Raw genomic sequence first — 18,367 nt, 5'->3', positions numbered from 1 at the left:
TCTTTTGACCACTCAAAGCTCTTTACACTACATGTCAGCATTCACCCATTCACACACACATTCATGCACTGATGGCAGAGGCTGCCATGCAAGGAGCCAACCTGTCATTAGGATCTGATCTAAATACTCATTGACACACCGATGGCTCAGCCTTCAGGACTGCTCCTTGGGGTTCAGTATCTTGCTCAAGGACACATCGACATGTGACCGGAGCAGCCGGTGATCGAACCACCGACCTTACGATTGGCTCTACCCTCCGAATGGATCAGGCAAGCTCAAATACGTATGTACGGAAATGGGATGTGTTTGAGGCATGGTCCTTGTTCCTGAACTTAGATATAAAACTTCATACTTCATTATATATATACAGCATATATGGCATGCCGTTTAGGAAATTATTATATATATATAATGTGAAATTTGAGAATATTGAATTAAATCCTGAATATATGGAATGAACCCTGATAATATTGAATGAATGCTGAGAATATACAGTATATATCAGCATTAATGAGCTTTTTTTTTTTTAAATTCAGCTTCTTCGTAACGTTCCCATGATGACCAGGCAGATGATAATGACGTTGTCATCCCAACTCGTCACATACTGACACTTTGGGATCCACAGTGCTCAGTGTGGTCTCTGAGCCTCTTTTTGAAACTGGTGCTTCCATAAATACAAAAAGTTTTGTGCAGGGTGGAGGAAAATGAGGCATGCCTGTTTGTGTTGTTGGCACGTAAATGCATGCTTAACTAATGTATGCACAAACGCCTGAATGTGTGTGTGTGTGTGTGTGTGTGTGTACCATCTCATATTTTTCTGTGCATGCAGAGAAATAGTGGGAACTCCAATGCGTGAGCAAATGTATGCCAAACTCCTCATGTTAAGGAGCTGCTTGCATCCACTCAAGAGATTCTCCAGGCCAATTACTGGGAGGGCCTGTCTTGCGTGTTGTGGGGGGGGGCATCCACACAAATGGATGGTTAAATGTGCAATACCACAGGGGAGTGTTCCTCAGCGAGGAAGTGTCACATCATCAAGAATTCTCTCCAAACACAATGTGTTGATGACTTATTGAATTTATAACATCATTTACAACATGATTTATAACATAATTCACACATATTGTGATCTCATCCACGTTCACATTGAACCCTGCTGACAACTCCTCAGATAGACCAGTAGCAAAGCAAAGGAAACGCACCATCCTCTCCATGTGAGCTCTCCTTTGAACATTAAAGAAAGCTTGTAGGGAAAATCAGCAGGAGACTTGTGAGTAAGTGAGATTGATGCAGGAGGAACTTTCAGAGCGGCGTGCCCGTGCTCAGAGCGTGACAGGGAAGAGAGAGAGAGAGAGAGAGAGAGAGAGAGAGAGAGAGAGAGAGAGAGAGAGAGAGAGAGAGAGAGAGAGAGAGAGAGAGAGAGAGAGAGAGAGAGAGAGAGAGAGAGAGAGAGAGAGAGAGAGAGAGAGAGAGAGAGAGAGAGAGAGAGAGAGAGAGAGAGAGAGAGAGAGAGAGAGAGAGAGAGAGAGAGAGAGAGAGAGAGAGAGGGGGAGGGGGGTGGGGTGTAAATGTGTGACAGTGGCTCTTGTTCAGCTGTGGTCTTATCTATCTTGCACAGATGTATTTCTCTACCTCTTTCTATGTCTCTGTACAAGCCTGTGTCCACACATGAGTGTGTGTATGTGTGTGTGTGCGTGTGCATGTGTGTGTGAGTGGAGCTTATCTCTCTGGCCACTCAGCTGGAAGGCACCCTATCACATGCAGAACACAGTGCAGGAGAAACAGCAGACCGGCTGCCCGTAGCATTTCTGCTATACGCACGGCTGATCTGAATTCAGCCAGATGTTACGGTTAAGGAGGCCCGCAGAATATGATATCATGACTTATACTCATACGCTGAGCGAGGGAAGAGATACCCACGTGTCAGTTTATTCAGCAGCTCTAAACAGTGACATTAAACTGCTTTTCACTGGGCTCAGATTTCCCTTTTATAGCCCATTAAAGAAACTGGATGGGATTGTGTTTTCTAGCTATAGAAATTTGTCTAAAAAATGCTTTCTGGTGAAGGATTATGGACAAAGCTGTAAAACCCCTTCAGTTAGCAGATCATCCAAGTTAGCTTGTTGCTCTGTAATGCACATTAGATTACTTAACATTACACAGCAAGACGTACGGCCAAAATTCCAATCCAGCCCCTACACCCTCCCCAGTCCGTGGTGGAGTGAACTCCGTTAGTTGTCGTTACACTCACAGCTCAGTGAAGCTCCTTCTTTAAGATGGAGGGGATCAATACAGCGGCCACTTCGGGACCAACTTCCCTCTCTCCGACAAGGAAATAAATATATAAAATCATAAATACTTTATTGATCCCCTTGGGGGAATTGAGCTACGTTTTTCTCCCGTTCTAGAATATAAACATAAATATATAAAAACAGAGGAAAATAAGAGGAATTGGGCCATAGACTATATAAGAAGTGGACGTAGTCACCGTGATGTTGGTTTGTGGACTGCCATCTTGAAGCCGCGAGTGACACCAGAGGGTGGAGCTAAGTACAGCTGAACGCTGAATACGAAATTTTAGGAGACTGAAAGGTTATAATTAACTTTCATCAATGTGGTAGCGAACTGTCAATCACAAGGTAGCCCCGCCCCTAAAGCATCCCCTGCTTTATGGTCTATCTGACTCCAAATGGGACCATAATTTACTAAATGAACATCATGCTGTATTGAAGAAGACTTGAAACTAGCTATTGAGACCATAAACTCATGTTTACAACTAGGGATGCACCGATACCACTTTTTTCCGGTACCGATACGAGTACTTCTCTGTGCCAAAAGACCCTCGTTAACAGCCAGCTGGAGGGTGTGAGCGACACACGGCAGGCTGCCGAAGGTGACTCGCGATCGCAGCTTTACAGCGCTCCCTGCTCGGACCTCGCCGGACACCGTGGACAAAGGACTCGCTGCGCCCTCTGTGGCCCCCTGCTCCCGGTGCGACTGTCGACCGGAGCGGACTGTCCTCAGTGCGCCCCAACCGGAGCGTGAGCATCCAAAAGATGGTGACGAGAGGTTAACGTCACGGCGCCATAAAGAGGTATCGGTGCCGTTGTATCGGAGCCGTTTTGCGAGTACGAGTACACAAGCACAGTATCGGACCCGATACCTGATACTGATATCGGTATCGGTGCATCCCTATTTACAATGTTTACTGAGGTAATGAATCAAGAGAGAAGTAGGCTTCATTTCATGAAGGAATAGTAATCACTGACTTCTCCTCTTGCGCCACCATGAGGTTCACAGTTTGGCTGTTTTTTAGCGTCTAATGCAGTGTTCCAGACAACTCGGAGGTCAACATTTTCCCAGTTGAAATTTTCAACTTCCAAACTCCAAGCGTTCCAGGTGCACAACGCCAAACATCAACACAAACCATGGCTGACCGTGACAAAGTGATGTTTCTTTGGCCGGTGTACACACAGCTCAGCTCTCAGCTGTGCAGCCTGCACACTTGATTTTGGCATTTTAATGTTTTCCTGAATAACTTTTGTGCAGAGAAGATAACGTTCAGATTTTTTACTGTAACCAGCTACCTGACGATATATTTTGACATCACTTTACACGCAGAACAGGTTTATGATAGCATACATTCATTTAATTAAATACAGGCAAATATACTTCATGTTGCTTTGTAGTTGATGGTTTAACATTTACAATGTGTGCTTCCTGTTGTGTGACGTGGGATGGCAACTGCTTCAATGCCATGACAATTCCGCTCCGCTGTGACTCTACGCTCTGCTGTGACGCTCCGCTGTGACTCTACCCTTGCTGTGACTCTGCACTCCGCTGTGACTCTACGCTCCGCTGTGACTCTACACTCCGCTTTGACTCTGCGCTCCGCTGTGACTTCATGAATGAACCAAACATACTCATGTGGATAAAATCACACACACAGACACACACCAGCAACCACAGTGTGACGGTCCCAGTGTGGCTGCTGGTAATGAATCAGTCATTCAGGGTGCTATAACGCAGAGGGACGAGACCTTTGGAGCTCATGTAAAAAGGCCAGGGTCAGGAGGACTGTTATTGGATATTCAGCCATGGCATTTTCTTTCCTGCGCACGCACACACACACACACACACACACACACACACACACACACACACACACACAGAGTGGGAATCTGCTGAATGATTAATGCTCTGGTCTCCTCCCAGAGTGGAAAGTGTGGCTGTTAAAACATAAGGAGGAGAGGTCGACATTAAACACAGAGAGTCTCTTCAGTGCCTCTATTTAGTCCATGTGAAGCTTCATGGAGGCCATGACATGGTGACTGTTCATTGAACTATAGTTTTTAGTATAGTGGTATAGTAGTATAGTTTTAGTTTACTTATGCAACAAACTACCTGGTTAAAAAGTTGTACATTTGTTATGTAACATGACTATGCTTGTTACAGTGACTGGAGTTAGTGAAGTTCTGGAGTTACGTAACAAAACTAGAGTAAAATAAGTCAACGATGACTTGGTTTCACACGGGACATGAACAGCGGTCTCAGTCCAACCTCCCCTCCCACCCTATGCACACTTTCTCTCTCTTGATACTCCATCATTGGCTCTGACCGTCTAAATACTGACGTGGGTGGGTTTGTGTTGGAGTTGGTTGTAAGCACGGTACGTCTCATACAGACACTAAAGGGTGTCTCCGTGCATTGGTATCAGACCCCGAGGGGCGCTGACCGAGCGGTGGTGTTAGAGGAGTTGGAAGTGAGAGTTGGTAATCACCTTGCCTTGTCGCCTTGTAGCCTCACAGACTGAGATGAAACAAGTTGTCAGATTGTCTGACAGATTTCTTGTTGCCTGATTAAAATGAATGAAGGACCGGAGAGGAGCAGACCATCACCAGGTTCTGGTTGCTCATCGGTGACACATATCAAATAAACGGCAATGAATTACAATTTGTGTTCAGAGAAGCTGTCAAGAGGAAAATGTGTGTTTTATTGTGTGTGTGTGTGTGCGTGTGTTTTAGTGTGTGTGTGTGAGAGAGTACAATAGCAGCTGAGCTAATACAGTATATGAGTTGCTTTGATGGGCCGGACTGATGTTCAGCTGTTCCTTGATGCTCTCACCGTCCGCCTGTCTGTGAAAACACCTGAAACAACACATGAGCACAGCTGCCCCGTGACTAACCCCCCCCACCCGGGCTGTTTCTACAGCCACATGCACACATTCACACACACCTGCCAGTTGTGTTACTGCTATAAAACCAGCCATAGACCTCACAAACATTTATTATCAGATCTGAGGGAGCAGACAGACAACGTGCATTGATGCTTGTAGCAGAAGAAGAGGAACACTGTTATTATTATTATGATAAAAATCATTCAGCATGTCGGTAACAACTCATATTTAACCTTAACACCTTTTCTGGGACACTTAGTGAATTCATCTGTTCAGTGAGCTGCTGCACTCGGTCCCCTTCAGAGGAGGTAACATGACACTGTTGTGTGTTGAAGGACTAGCAGCAGCATGGCCATCACTAGCGTGTGTGTGTGTGTGTGTGTGTGCGTGTGTGTGTGTGTGCGTGTGTGTGTAGTTTGGGGGTATCCTGGTTACAGCATCACATCACCCTGGATGGCTTCTCCATGCACACACACGCACACGCACACACACACGCACACGCACACGCACACGCACACACACACACACACACACACACACACACACACACACACGGCCTCTCTATATATAGCCCTGCTCCATCAGGCTGACTGAGTGAGTTATAAATAGCTCTGCTCCATGTTTCACACCGCCTCTCTCTCTCTCTCACAGACAATAACATAGCCCCTCCCCCCCGTCCTCCACTGCTCTGCACTAGCTGTAAATCTGAGCACCCCCCGATCTCCCCCTCTCATCTCCTCCCTCCTCATGTTCTGCCTACTGTACAGCTTCAGGTGTGAGAGGGGAGGGAGGGGGAGATACTACAGAAGAAGGGAGGCAGAGGAGGACATGAAGGTTAAGGTCTTGCCTCATGCTTCACATGGCAACGGCTGCAGCGGAGTGCCATCCATCCATCTTCAACCGCTTATCCGGGATCGGGTCGCGGGGGCAACAGCTCCAGCAGGGGACCCCAAACTTCCCTTTCCCGGGCCACATTAACCAGCTCTGACTGGGGGATCCCGAGGCGTTCCCAGGCCAGAGTAGAGATATAATCTCTCCACCTAGTCCTGGGTCTTCCCCGTGGTCTCCTCCCAGCTGGTCGTGCCTGGAACACCTCCCAAGGGAGGCGCCCAGGAGGCATCCGTGCTAGATGCCCGAACCACCTCAACTGGCTCCTTTCGATGCAGCGGAGTGCACCAGCTACAAATGACGTGAATGCATCTGAAGCGCTGACGGTGACGTGATGTGTGATGTGAGGTGGCCCATGTGACCCCGTAACGGGGCTGACGAGGTAAAGAGGTTGTTACATGTACGTTATTGGATCGGTTATTTTCAAAATGGAGGATTGTGATGGAAGACTAAAGAGGAGCCCAGGAGACTTTCCTCAGTGCCTCAAGACATCCAGATGGCAGTAAAGTCTAAAGTGCAAAACACACTAGCAGCATGCGATGCCCTTCACAGAGCTACCGCTATCATTCAGTCATCGGTGCAAGTGAGATACGACCACAGCCAAATATGTCACTCTCCCACTGAGCTCCAAAAAGGCAAGATTATACCCTCACTAGCAGGAAACCGGTGGATTGCTTACTCCGGGTAGGGAATGAGTCCTTACCCCAAGTGAAGGAGTTCAAGTACCTCGGGGTCTTGTTCGCGAGTGAGGGGACTATGGAACGTGAGATTGACCGAAGAATCGGAGCAGAGGGGGGGCGGTATTGCATTCGCTTTACCGCACCGTTGTGAAGAAAAGAGAGCTGAGCCGGAAGGCAAAGCTTTCAATCTACTGGTCAATCTTCGTTCGTACTCTCACCTATGGTCATGAGGGCTGGGTCATGACCCAAAGAACTAGATCGCGGGTACAAGTGGCCGAAATGGGTTTCCTCAGAAGGGTGGCTGGCGTTTCCCTTAGAGATAGGGTGAGAAGCTCAGTCATCCGTGAGGGACTCGGAGTAGAGCCGCTGTCACACATGCGTCTCAGCGACGTCTCTTCTAGAGAATAGAGGTCTCGCCTATTTTTGACGGGTGCCGCGTGTTTCTCACAGCAGCAATAGACAGTGAAAGTGATCTATTGACTGTTTATTAACATCATATCAGCTACATTACTACAGTTTCGATGTCTAGACATCTGTAGAATATGTCACGGACAGTGAAGGTGATCTATTGACTGTATATTGACATCATACCAGCAAGATTACTAGTTTCAATAAAAAAGTTTTAAAAAAAAAGTAAAGACTTATTTTTAAATCAACACTTCCTGCTTTCATTTCAAAATAAAAGCCCTCAAGTGTTTTTTCTGTGGACAGAATTCCTTAATTTGTTAACACAAGGCTTTTATTCTGAAATATGTGCCGTGTTCTAGAACATGCAGTGACTTGGAGAGCTCCATGAATGAATATAGTACAGAGTTTTAATTGTGGATTATTACTATTATTTACAAATTACCACACGTTTCTTAACCTTTCTCTGTCTAAAATAAATATAATTGATATTTATAATGAAATTAAATGGTCATTATGAAAGGCAAACTCTATGTAGAAAGAAAGGGCTGACAGCAGCAGCTGAAGTGCAGCTGAAATCGAGCGTAGCGTTAGTTCAGGCAGGCCATGATGTCAAGCTCTGCTCATACGACGGCTATCAGCTGATAACAGTTGATCTTAAGCCAGCCCAATCAGCTGACGGATCAGCTGATTCCTCTCTATGCATTCATTGGCAAATTTCATACAGGGCGCCTTCTTTAAGCTGCTTCAGCCTGCCTACCCTTGCTGCTTCCTCTACAAGCCGCTCGCAACCCACCTCCACACCACCACCTCCTTTTAATACTGTTTCTAGGGCTGGGCGATATGGCCTAAAAATAATATTGCGATATTTTTAGGCTATATCGCGATACACGATATATATCGCAATATTTTCAAATATCCTCTAAGCACTTCATAAATGCTCAATTTAACCCTTTGATGCATACAATCACACCAATATTATGATTCTTGTAGTCCCTGCAGCATATGTCTGCATTAAAACCTTCTTGTTGATATTCATTAGTGGTTCTTTGGAACAATTTTAATCTCTCATGCAAAAAGGGGGAAATAACAAGTTAACTTTTGTACATTTTAAAGTTAAATGCATCAATCAGGTGCACTTTGAAAGCAAAATTAAGAGACTAGATCTTCTACTCTTTTAAACAATTTTGTGCTCTAGCAGTGGTGGACTGTAGGCTACTCAAGTACTGTACTTAAGTACGGAGCAGGGGAGCGCCCCTCCCTGCAGCGAGAGAGGAAACAGCGAGCCCTCACTCAACGGCCCCGCAGAGCCACTCCCCCGATTCCCGGCCCCGGGCCTTACCGAGCCGAACTAGAGCAGTGAGCGGACTGTCGCGGAGGAAATGCGCCCGGTGAGGGCCAGCCAGCCAGCCAGCCCACTGAGAAGTGTAGAAGTATTTATCATTATGAAACTGTTCATGGCACTCATGTAAAGAGGCGGATGGAGCAGCTTTCATAAACGCAGACTACCGCTTGCAACAGCATTTATAAACGTCAACTAGCGATATAAAACTATATTAACACATCAAACGGAAGGGGAAAGGAGTAACACTGCTGCTCCCGCTGTGTAGCAATCCAGCCGAAAACCAAAACACAACGGCGTAATGCCGCACATGCAGTTACAAATGACTAAAATCCATCAAGTGCAATGCTCGTTAGAAAATTATGTTTTCCATGAAGACACCCGTCAGAGTTAGTCGCGAGCTGGAGGTGGGGCGATATTTAACTGAAGCGGCCACCTCGTAATTCTCTCTGCAGGTAAAACCTGCACACACTGGACCAGGAGAGAGGTCTCGATGGGGGCGGAGTCTGTGACGTTGGGTGTGTGAGAGGGAGCCGGAGGAGAGAGGGAGAGAAGGAAATGAAAAATCGAGTCTCATGCTGGTGGGATGGCTTAAAAACATTACATGACAATTTGTATTCGATGTTCGCGATATAGTCATTTTCTATATCGCGCGAGGGACAAGCCGCGATACATCGACTATATTCGATGTATCGCCCAACCCTAACTGTTTCTGACTTAATCAATGTCATTTCTGTTGTCATTGATGCCGGCTCTGTTCTGCACCCAGGGGGGTCTTTGCTGCTGCTCTCCCTGCCTTTGGCTTTCCATGTATGCACATGGAAGGGCAAGGAGGTGTGCTCTCCTTGCCTTATGCTACCACGTAGGCTCTTGGATCCACGTATGCGCGTGGATGGAAGGGGAGGTCCCAGAGCAGAGCCATACCGCCAAATATACTGTATATATTACTGCAAATGGAATAAGTGTCTTTGACTAAAGTGGTCCTGACTGAAATGCAGCTGGTGTGAACGCCCAATGCATGAATCACGCAGCCACCACGCGCTCCTGACGTTCCTGGTGTGTCTGGGGCTTTAACTTCTTATGTAGCGCCATCATCAGGTCAAAATATGACTTTTTCCAGTACTTTGGTTTATGACCAAATACCTGCAAAGCTGATGACATTCCCATCAGCTAATTAATCAAGGTTAGCATGCTAGCACACTAAACTTAGGCTACGTTCCAAATCTCATACTTTATCTTTTTACTTTTAGTACGTACTGCAGCCGCTCTTACAAAGTACGTACTGTTGCATGCAGTATGCATACAGTTGGGACAAACTACTTCGTCATTACATTGTGCCTTGAACTTTGACCCTCTGGCTCATATATCCGCTGTGCAGAGGATTGTGGGTCACAATAGCCAGAAAAAAGCATGCTGGCGTGCATACTACAGACCGGATGTACAGTAGTAGCACATCCTGGTATTTTGTGGCATACTGAATCTTTTGACGTTAGCATTCGGTACAGCCTCACAGAGCTCTCAGTAAGAGTAACCATCCTGGTTACTGTACCTTGACTTATTGTCGTCAGGTGATAACACCTCTTCTTCTGTGGTCCTCTAAGTGTCACCAATGGATGATGAATAAGTCACGCTGAGGTCTAAAGATAGCCAGACCTCTATGACCCAGTGTTCAGGCTCTATAAAGACATCTATTAAAACAGACTGATGAGTCACAACTGGAGAAACTGGCTCTTCAGGAAACAAGTGAAATTACACACAAGAGTACGGCGTCCAGGGCAGCGCCACTGAATTATATTAATATGTGTTATGCAATGCTTTAATCGCTCTACATCCCTGGTAACATTCCTGGTGTCCTGCTCCAGTTGTCACATGATATACATCTTATGACATGCTTGGGCAGACACACGGAGTACATTGTTTCCGTGACACAGAAATACATGTGTAGCTGGAACGAAACTAAACTAGTTTTCTAATATTAGCATATAATAATGTGGTAAACCAGTACAGGGTAACTGGGTTAAGACACTTGATTACATAAGTGAGCACACATTATAATGGTGTTTGAGAGTTGGTGTGAGAACACCACAGTACATGAATGACAAACATGCATTCATGTGGAGTTTGTCACTGCGTGCCACATGCCCGCAGCACAAACTCATCTAAACTCCATCTTTCTGTCGAAAAAGGAGCAAACAGCGTGTTGTCTCTTTAAGGGAATGACAAACAGCAGGAATGTAAAGACAAAGTAAAGCTTCCATCACCTCCCTACCAGGTCTGTCTTACCCTCATCCTAACTGTTGACTTTTTGCTTCCTATGGAGTTAGTTTTGAGACACCTACAGCACTGCACTTTAAAGAAAGAAAAATAAAGTGTACATACAGCTACAGTTGTGTTCAATTAATGTCACCGAACTAGAGTTGTGGTTGTATGCCTTTACCATCTAGTCAAGTGTCAGTTTACATCCATGTCTGTCCTAAATGTCATCACCTCATCATTTGATCCTGTTAGACATTTGTGTAAAAATTTCATAATTAGGGCCCGAGCACTGACAACGTCGAGCCAGCGAAGGCCCTATTGAAACTGTAGTGTTTATTACTATCTCGATTGAATCGCCATTTTGAGGCCTTAACATGCTCAAAAAGTTGTTAAACTTGGCACACTTCATCAGACGCGGTAAAACAAAATAATATTTTTCTTGGGTGTTGCAAAATGGCTCGCTAGCGCCCCCTAGAAAGTTGGAAAAATGTAGCCCCTCGCTCCGGTTTCACCTACATATATGAAATTTGGCAGACAGATGTAACATGTGGAGACGCACTAAAAAGACTCTTGGAGGTATGCCCAAAATACAACAGTGAGTCTGCCATTTTTAATTTAATGTGCGATTTTCACCCATTTTTAGCGTTTTAAAGGACGTGTACTTTAACAAACTCCTCCTACAGATTTAATCAGAACGACTTGAAATTTGGTCAGGACCATCTTAAGACCTTCAGGGTGAAACCTTATTCAAATGGTGAGTTTTCACTGAACGACCTGACCGTGGCGTGGCAGCCATTTTGAGCCATTCGCCATGAAACAGGAAGTTGTTGTAACTCAACTGTACATAGTCCGATCTGCCCCAAATTTCTCAGGCATGATGGTGGTCCAGTCCTGAGGACAAAAATATACTCATAGCCCCGCCCCAATACATTAGCCAATACCCTCTTTCATAACTCATGAACCGTTTGTTGTAGACTCTTGTGGGAGGTGTCATATCACTGTTTAATTTGTGAAGGTTATCCCCGCCCCCTAAACATAAGCCATGCCCCCTTTCATAACTCATTAACCATTTTTCGTAGAGTCTTGTGGGAGGCGTCATCGCGCTCATCAGAGTTCCGGTTTCATCGTGCCTGGCCACGTCAGTTGGCATTCTGCCAGTACCCCCGACACGCGGGAAGGTGCGAGGGTCCGGGGTCCGTTCATCGCATATGAATTAGAATATGAATTAGCATATGAATTCTTCAGTTATGGCCAAAAACCTGTTTTGTGAGGTCACGCTGACTTTGATCACCAAAATCTGATCAGTTCGTCTTTGAGTGACGTTTGTGCCAAATGTGAAGAAATTCCCTCCACTGTGTCAGTTGTTTTACTTCATTCACAGGATGCTCAGCTATGAACTAACTTCATGATCATTTGTACGTACTGTGCATGTTACATCAGAAGCACTGTTGAGGAAGTTCATCTACATGCATATCGAAAAGAGAGGTAGTCAAAGTGACATGGCCAAATAACTCAACAACACTTTGGGACACGAACAGCGATTAAAGTCCTATGTTTGTTGGACCCATCCACTTCCCCTCCCTCCCACCATCAGCAGTCACTCTCCCTTTAGGTCACTAGCTCTTCCTCACTAGCTCTGAGCGGAGCATATTTTCATCTGCTTGCACAAATGGAACACCTCGACTGAAATAATGAATGCATCTTATTTTTATTCTAATAATGTTTCATGTTGAATTGAAATAAATAGAAATACTTTTGCAAATATGAAAACAAGTATTAAACAAAACACTCAAGCAACACACACCGAGCAGGAGTTTGAGGGCTGTCGGATGCTTCAGTTTGTTCTGATGTGTGTCGAAAGTTATATAAATGAACACTTATGTCTGAATAAGTACCTGAGTCACCTTCACGTGAAAGTCACGTTGGAAATCTTCAGGCCTCGTAACATTTCCATAACGAGTTGACCGATCCAAAGTCCAGCCCCCCTTAGTTACTGTTAGATACTTCAACATCCTCCGGGTCAGCACAAAGCGGAGGAAATATAAACTAGCTGCCCCCCCCGTTCAGCTTGCACCATCATCACATCATCATATGTGTTTTTGTTTATGTTGAGAGCAGCATAGCATAGCGGAGCAGCATAGCATAGCATAGCGGAGCAGCATAGCATAGCGGAGCAGCATAGCATAGCATAGCGGAGCAGCATAGCGGTGGAGGAAGAAAGGAATCAGACGAAGTCATGCGGATTCACCAGAAACTCCTTCAGCTCAGCCTCCGGCAGCGAGCTGCCGTCCAAGCTCCGGCGGGAGGCGGAGAGCTCCGCTCCCGGCAGCAGCGGCTCCTCCTCCGGCCAGGAGCATCAAATACTTAATTTCCTGCATTCTGGTGAATTTTTCTCCATCAACTTATGGTGTAAATGTCTTTATTTCTGAAACGGAAAACACAATATTCAGGTACAGGTGACAAATTCAAAATATAATAATATGATAGAATATGATGAAGTAAGGCTCTCAGGCTTTCTGTATGTAGGTGATTTACTCTTCCATCCTCCTCTGTTTGGCGAAGTAACGTTTTTAATTTGCATGTGGGACCTATTCACCTCGGTGATACATTCATTCATTTTAACTCATTTATAAACTCCTGGACTTTAATAGCTTTCAGCAAGATTTCTGCTCATGTTCAAAACTTTCAAATTCAAAATATATCCCACGCAGATGTTGAGAATGAATTTGTAATATTTTGAGAAAATAGTTGTAATATTACAAGAATAAAGTTGCAATTTAATGAGAATATGGTCATAATATTTTAATGAAAACTTGAAGGATTTAGAAATGTAAAGTCATCCAACTAAGACGTGTGTGTGTGTGTGTGTTGAAGTGGTGCAGAAGGCAGTAACCTCCATCCTGTATCCCCCGGTAGATAAACATGTTGTGTGTTTTTATGAATGGGGCTCAGAGGTTAATGGCTACTCATGCTCACATTGTCTTTGCGTGTCCACAGGAAAACGGTCCATCGCTGTCACATCCTGACAGGAAGCTGGAGGGGAAACTGACTGTGTTTTTTTTCATCAACACCGACTTGTTGACTCAGTGGGCAGGAAGACGTGTGTGTATTTATTTATGGTATGAACATCTGGGTGTCTGCCCACCTGTTCATCTGTGCACACAGATGCATTCACACGTGAAGGTTTGTTGTTTGTGCGTCTTTGAGTTTGTGTGTTTACACACATCCAGATCAGGAAGGGCTCCACGGGGAACTCCTCGCTGAAAACTGGCAAAAACAAATCCTGTTTCCTGTTTCCTCATTTCTCCAGCCGGTGCGTGTGTGTGTAGGTGTTACTCCATTACATAAGTCGGTGAGAGAGGACAAACACGGCTGAACAAAGATCTCTCCATAAAGCAGAGCACAGATCAGGAAGGATCTCACACTGCAGGGTGAACGAGCTCTTCATATTCACACACACAATGCTCCCTTTGTAAAACACTCATGCCATGAGCGTGCAAACACACATTCATTGATCACACACATTCTAAATTGTTCACGCACATGCACACACAATCCTCAAAATGTCATCATTAATGTGAGATGTCTGCTGCAGCTGCAACATGCATCATTTTATTAAATCAGTCTTTCTGAAATAACATTTTCAGAACGGTTAAAAAGTCACTTTATTTTTTTACAATGTCCTGATATCATCATTCAGTCGTCGTGGTATGCAGGAAGGACGGACAGGTTTCTTTAGTCTTATCTAGGAATGCTTGCAAACTCATGTTCCAACGATGTAACGAAGATGCTGGACATGTTTTCTCACTATGAGTGGTAGGGTCCGACACAAATACAATAGTTTCAACAGTTTGGGTTATTTCACAGAAGAGATTTCTCTGTTTCCATTTTCACTTCCTGGTCTGAAGTGGGCGGGGCTCAGTTGTATACGAGTGATGTCACATACATCCCTGTAACGGTCAGAGTTTAGCCACATTTGAATGAAAGTTTGGTGAGAGTTGGAGGATCGCTTGGGGGACAGGGGATGTAGCTCAGTGATAGAGCGCATGCTTTGCATGTATGAGGCTCCAGGTTCAATCCCCAGCATCTCCAATCTCTCCAGCATTTCTGATGGGGTGGCTGTAGCTCAGTGGGTACAGCGGGTTGTCCTTTCACCACAAGGTTGGCGGTTTGATCCCCGGCTCCTACAGACTGCATGTCGAAGTGTACGAGAAACCCCAAGTTGCTCCCCGGGCGCTTACAGCAGCCCTCTGCTCCTAAAATACTTGGGATGGGTTAAATGCATATGTCAAATTTCATGTATATATCTGTATGTACTATGACAAATAAAGGTTTCTTCTTCTTCTCCTTCTTCTTCTTGCTTATGTTGCATCACCAAACCACACCCAACCAGTCGTGATGGAGCAGATCAGCTGAGAGACTTCATGAATAACAACTAAGAATGTGTTTATTCAACCTCTGATTGGTTCTTAGTGCAGTGCCTGCTTGGGGTGGGCTCCGGGTATGGCCGATTGCAGCGTTCGGACAGCCCGTTTTCTTTCCCAGGGTGTCAAATACGGAGGCGTGTTGATAACTCCACATATGGCACCCTTTAGCACCACAATGAGATGCACCGGGCGTGCCTTTAAGTACAATGTAAACCCATCTACCCAGGGTCTGACAAAGCGTCAGAATGTGATGAGTTGAGCTGGGTTGTAATGTAATATCCAGCATGCAGCAGCAAACGGCGTGTCAATATACACTTGTTACATGCATAGTGTCCTTTCAAAATAAATAAGCCGTTTTCACAGGAAGTTAGGTTTAGGTAACACAACCTCTTCTGTAGAGTTAGGAAACGGTCATGGTTGACGTTAACTTCACTGACTAGTGACTCACAGGACTCTCAGGACTGACGATACCGACGAGTCACGTGACTAAAGCCTGACGTGACTAAAATAAGTCAACGTTTCTTTTAGTAAAGTCTTGTGTTTGTTTGACCCGTCCACCTCCCCTCCCTCCCTCCCTCTCTGAACGGACTCTCACTCTCTCGACCGTCTATCAACGCCGCGGCTGGGTTTACATTGGAGTTAGTTGTAAGCCCAGTTCATCACATCGAGCGTAGCGTTAGTTCATGCAGGCCATGATGTCAAGCTCTGCTCATACGATGGCGATCAGCTGATAACAGCTGATCTTAAGCCAGCCCAATCAGCTGATGCATCAGCTGACAGATCAGCTGATTACTCTCATGCATTCATTGGTCAATTTCACAGGGCACCTTATTTAAGCTGCTTCAGCCGGCCTACCGTTGCTGCTTCCTCTACAAGCCGCTCGCAACATGAGAACAACCAGATTTTCCACGTACAAGCTTCAACTTACCCTGCTGCTGGTCATGTCGATTTCTGTCCATGATGACTGAGCTATGGAGTCACAACAACAGCATCCGAGGCAGAGGAAGCCATCGGCAAAGAGAGCCCGTTCCCTATCCGCCGGAGCTCGCATCTGATAAGTAGACATTCAAGTTCTGCTCCCAGCATTTCCTAATGGCCAGTGTCCAGGCTCCTACAAGTCCTGGTTGAAAACCACATCACGGCTCCAGTCGGGTCTTCTAATGAAGAGCTTTTGTAATGTTTTGGAAAGCGTCCATGGCAAAACTCCACCAGCAGATCTTCTCAAAACCTGCGCTCCCAGGAAAGCCGCCGAGAAAAGGAAAGAAAGTGCCCGAAACTCCGCTGCAGTCCCAGCTACGGCCGCTGAGCCGCCTTCCAAAAGAGCACGAGATCCAGCGGTCCAAGCCCTGGTCCGAGGCCCGGTCCAAGCCCAGCAGTCCGAGCTCCAGCGGCCCGAGCTACAGCCCCGGCAGCCGGCTCCCTGGAGCAGGAGGACAACCCTGTCATTACAGCTCTATCCAGCATCCAGTCGTCACTCGCCAGTATGACTCCAGATCCAAGCTTTGAGTCCATGTCGGCATCTCCAGCAAGCCGGGTTCTTCCAAAACACGGAAGGGCCGTCACCTCTACGCGCGCCGCAGATCGATTACGTCACTCCATCGAGCTTTGATGACGTCACAGTCCCGCGGAGATTTCTGGGAATTGCAGTCCAAATCTCCACCTGAGAAGCCAAATCCTTGCAGCCATCCTTCATAAAGGGTGCAAGACTGATGGAGATAGGAAGGAACATCTGTTTTAATCTGAGTCTAATCCCGTCTTCAATGATCCACTATCTGAGATGCCGACCTCAAGCCAGCCAATGAGAGTCATTCTTTGTCACAGATGAGGGGAAGCCCATGTCCCAAGCTTGGTTTGCCTCACACCTTCGCCTCCTCTGCCAATCATGTGGACTGCCACCAGAACGCTGCACTGCGCATTCTCTCCGCATAGGAGCAACAACAGCAGCATTAACAGCTCTTGTCTCCACACTCGAGGCTTGGGGCCGATGGTCATCAACCGCTTATGAGCGTTACCTCCGGCCGGAGGCTCAAGACATCCTCGAAGCTCAAAAGCTATGAGTGCTCAGTAACTTGCTGGCTATATATAGTAAATGTTACGGCATATCTGCTTGACTCTCTCATTTGATTTTCTAGCCATATGCCTCAGCTTGCAACCTGTGAAGAATCAAAAGGCTTCACTGTATATGTTTTAGTCTAATTAGCTTTTCATTAAGTTTATGCTGATGCTGCTCTACGCTGCTGTTGCTCTACGCGGCTGTTGCTCCAAGTTGCTACTCTATGCTTCAACCTGCTGCTGCTCCACGCTGCTGCAGCTCCACACTACTGCTACTCCACGCTGCTGCAGCTCCACACTACTGCTGCTGCTGCTCCACATTGCTGATGCTGCTCCACGCTGCTGCTGCTCCACACTACTGCAGCTCCACGATATTGCTGCTGCTGCTGCTCCACACTACTGCAGCTCCACGATGCTGCTGCTCCACGCTGCCGCTGCTTCAACCTGCTGCTGCTCCACGCTGCTGCTGCTCCACGCTGCTGCAGCTCCACACTACTGCTGCTGCTGCTCCACGCTGCTGCTGCTCCACGCTGCTGCTGCTTCTCGCTGCTGCTGCTCCACATTGCTGCTGCTGCTCCACGCTGCTGTTGCTCCACATTGCTGCTGCTGCTGCTACTGCTGCTAATGCTGCTCCATGCTGCTGCTCCAAGCTGCTGCAGCTCAATGCTGCTGCTCCACGCTGCTGTTTCATGTTGCTGCTGCTGCTTCATGTTGTTTCTGCTGCTGCTGCAGCTCCATGCTGCTGCTCCACGCCGCTGCTGCTTCATGTTGCTGCTGCTTATGCTGCAGCTCCATGCTGCTGCTGCTTCATGTTGCTGCTGTTTCTGCAGCTCCTGCTCCACGCTGACAGAGGAAACTCAAGAAGAAGAAGGATGCAGGAAGCTGGAACTCGGGTTCAGTTTCCATGACGGAGGGAATTCTTCAACGTGTAAAAGATTATAAACAGCTCTGCTGACTCGTGTGTTCAGAGAGGAACACATCGGTCTGTAGATGATCACGTTTTCCATGTTACAGCCTTAAATTAACCCTGCTGATCTGTCAGTACTACCAGTTCTGCAAAGAACATTTACTCAAGTACTATACTTAAGTTCAGTTTTGAGGTACTTCCATGTAGGCGCTGGGAAGGCCAGGGAGGTTTTCT

General features: G+C 46.3%; 1 long non-coding RNA gene across 1 annotated transcript; it reads left to right on the top strand.

Moving 5' to 3' along the window:
- Positions 1-14,833: 14,833 nt before the first annotated feature.
- On the top strand, positions 14,834-15,375 carry LOC141772053 (uncharacterized). The gene is made up of 2 exons (XR_012594833.1): positions 14,834-15,034; positions 15,309-15,375. It is a non-coding gene; the product is annotated as an uncharacterized LOC141772053 (long non-coding RNA).
- The last annotated feature ends 2,992 nt before the right edge of the window (positions 15,376-18,367 follow it).

This window comes from Sebastes fasciatus, chromosome 8 (genome assembly GCF_043250625.1).
Source record: "Sebastes fasciatus isolate fSebFas1 chromosome 8, fSebFas1.pri, whole genome shotgun sequence".
NCBI classification, from domain to species: Eukaryota; Metazoa; Chordata; class Actinopteri; order Perciformes; family Sebastidae; genus Sebastes; species Sebastes fasciatus.
Note: the sequence above shows the minus strand (reverse complement) of the source record. Positions and strands in the feature narration are given on the sequence as shown.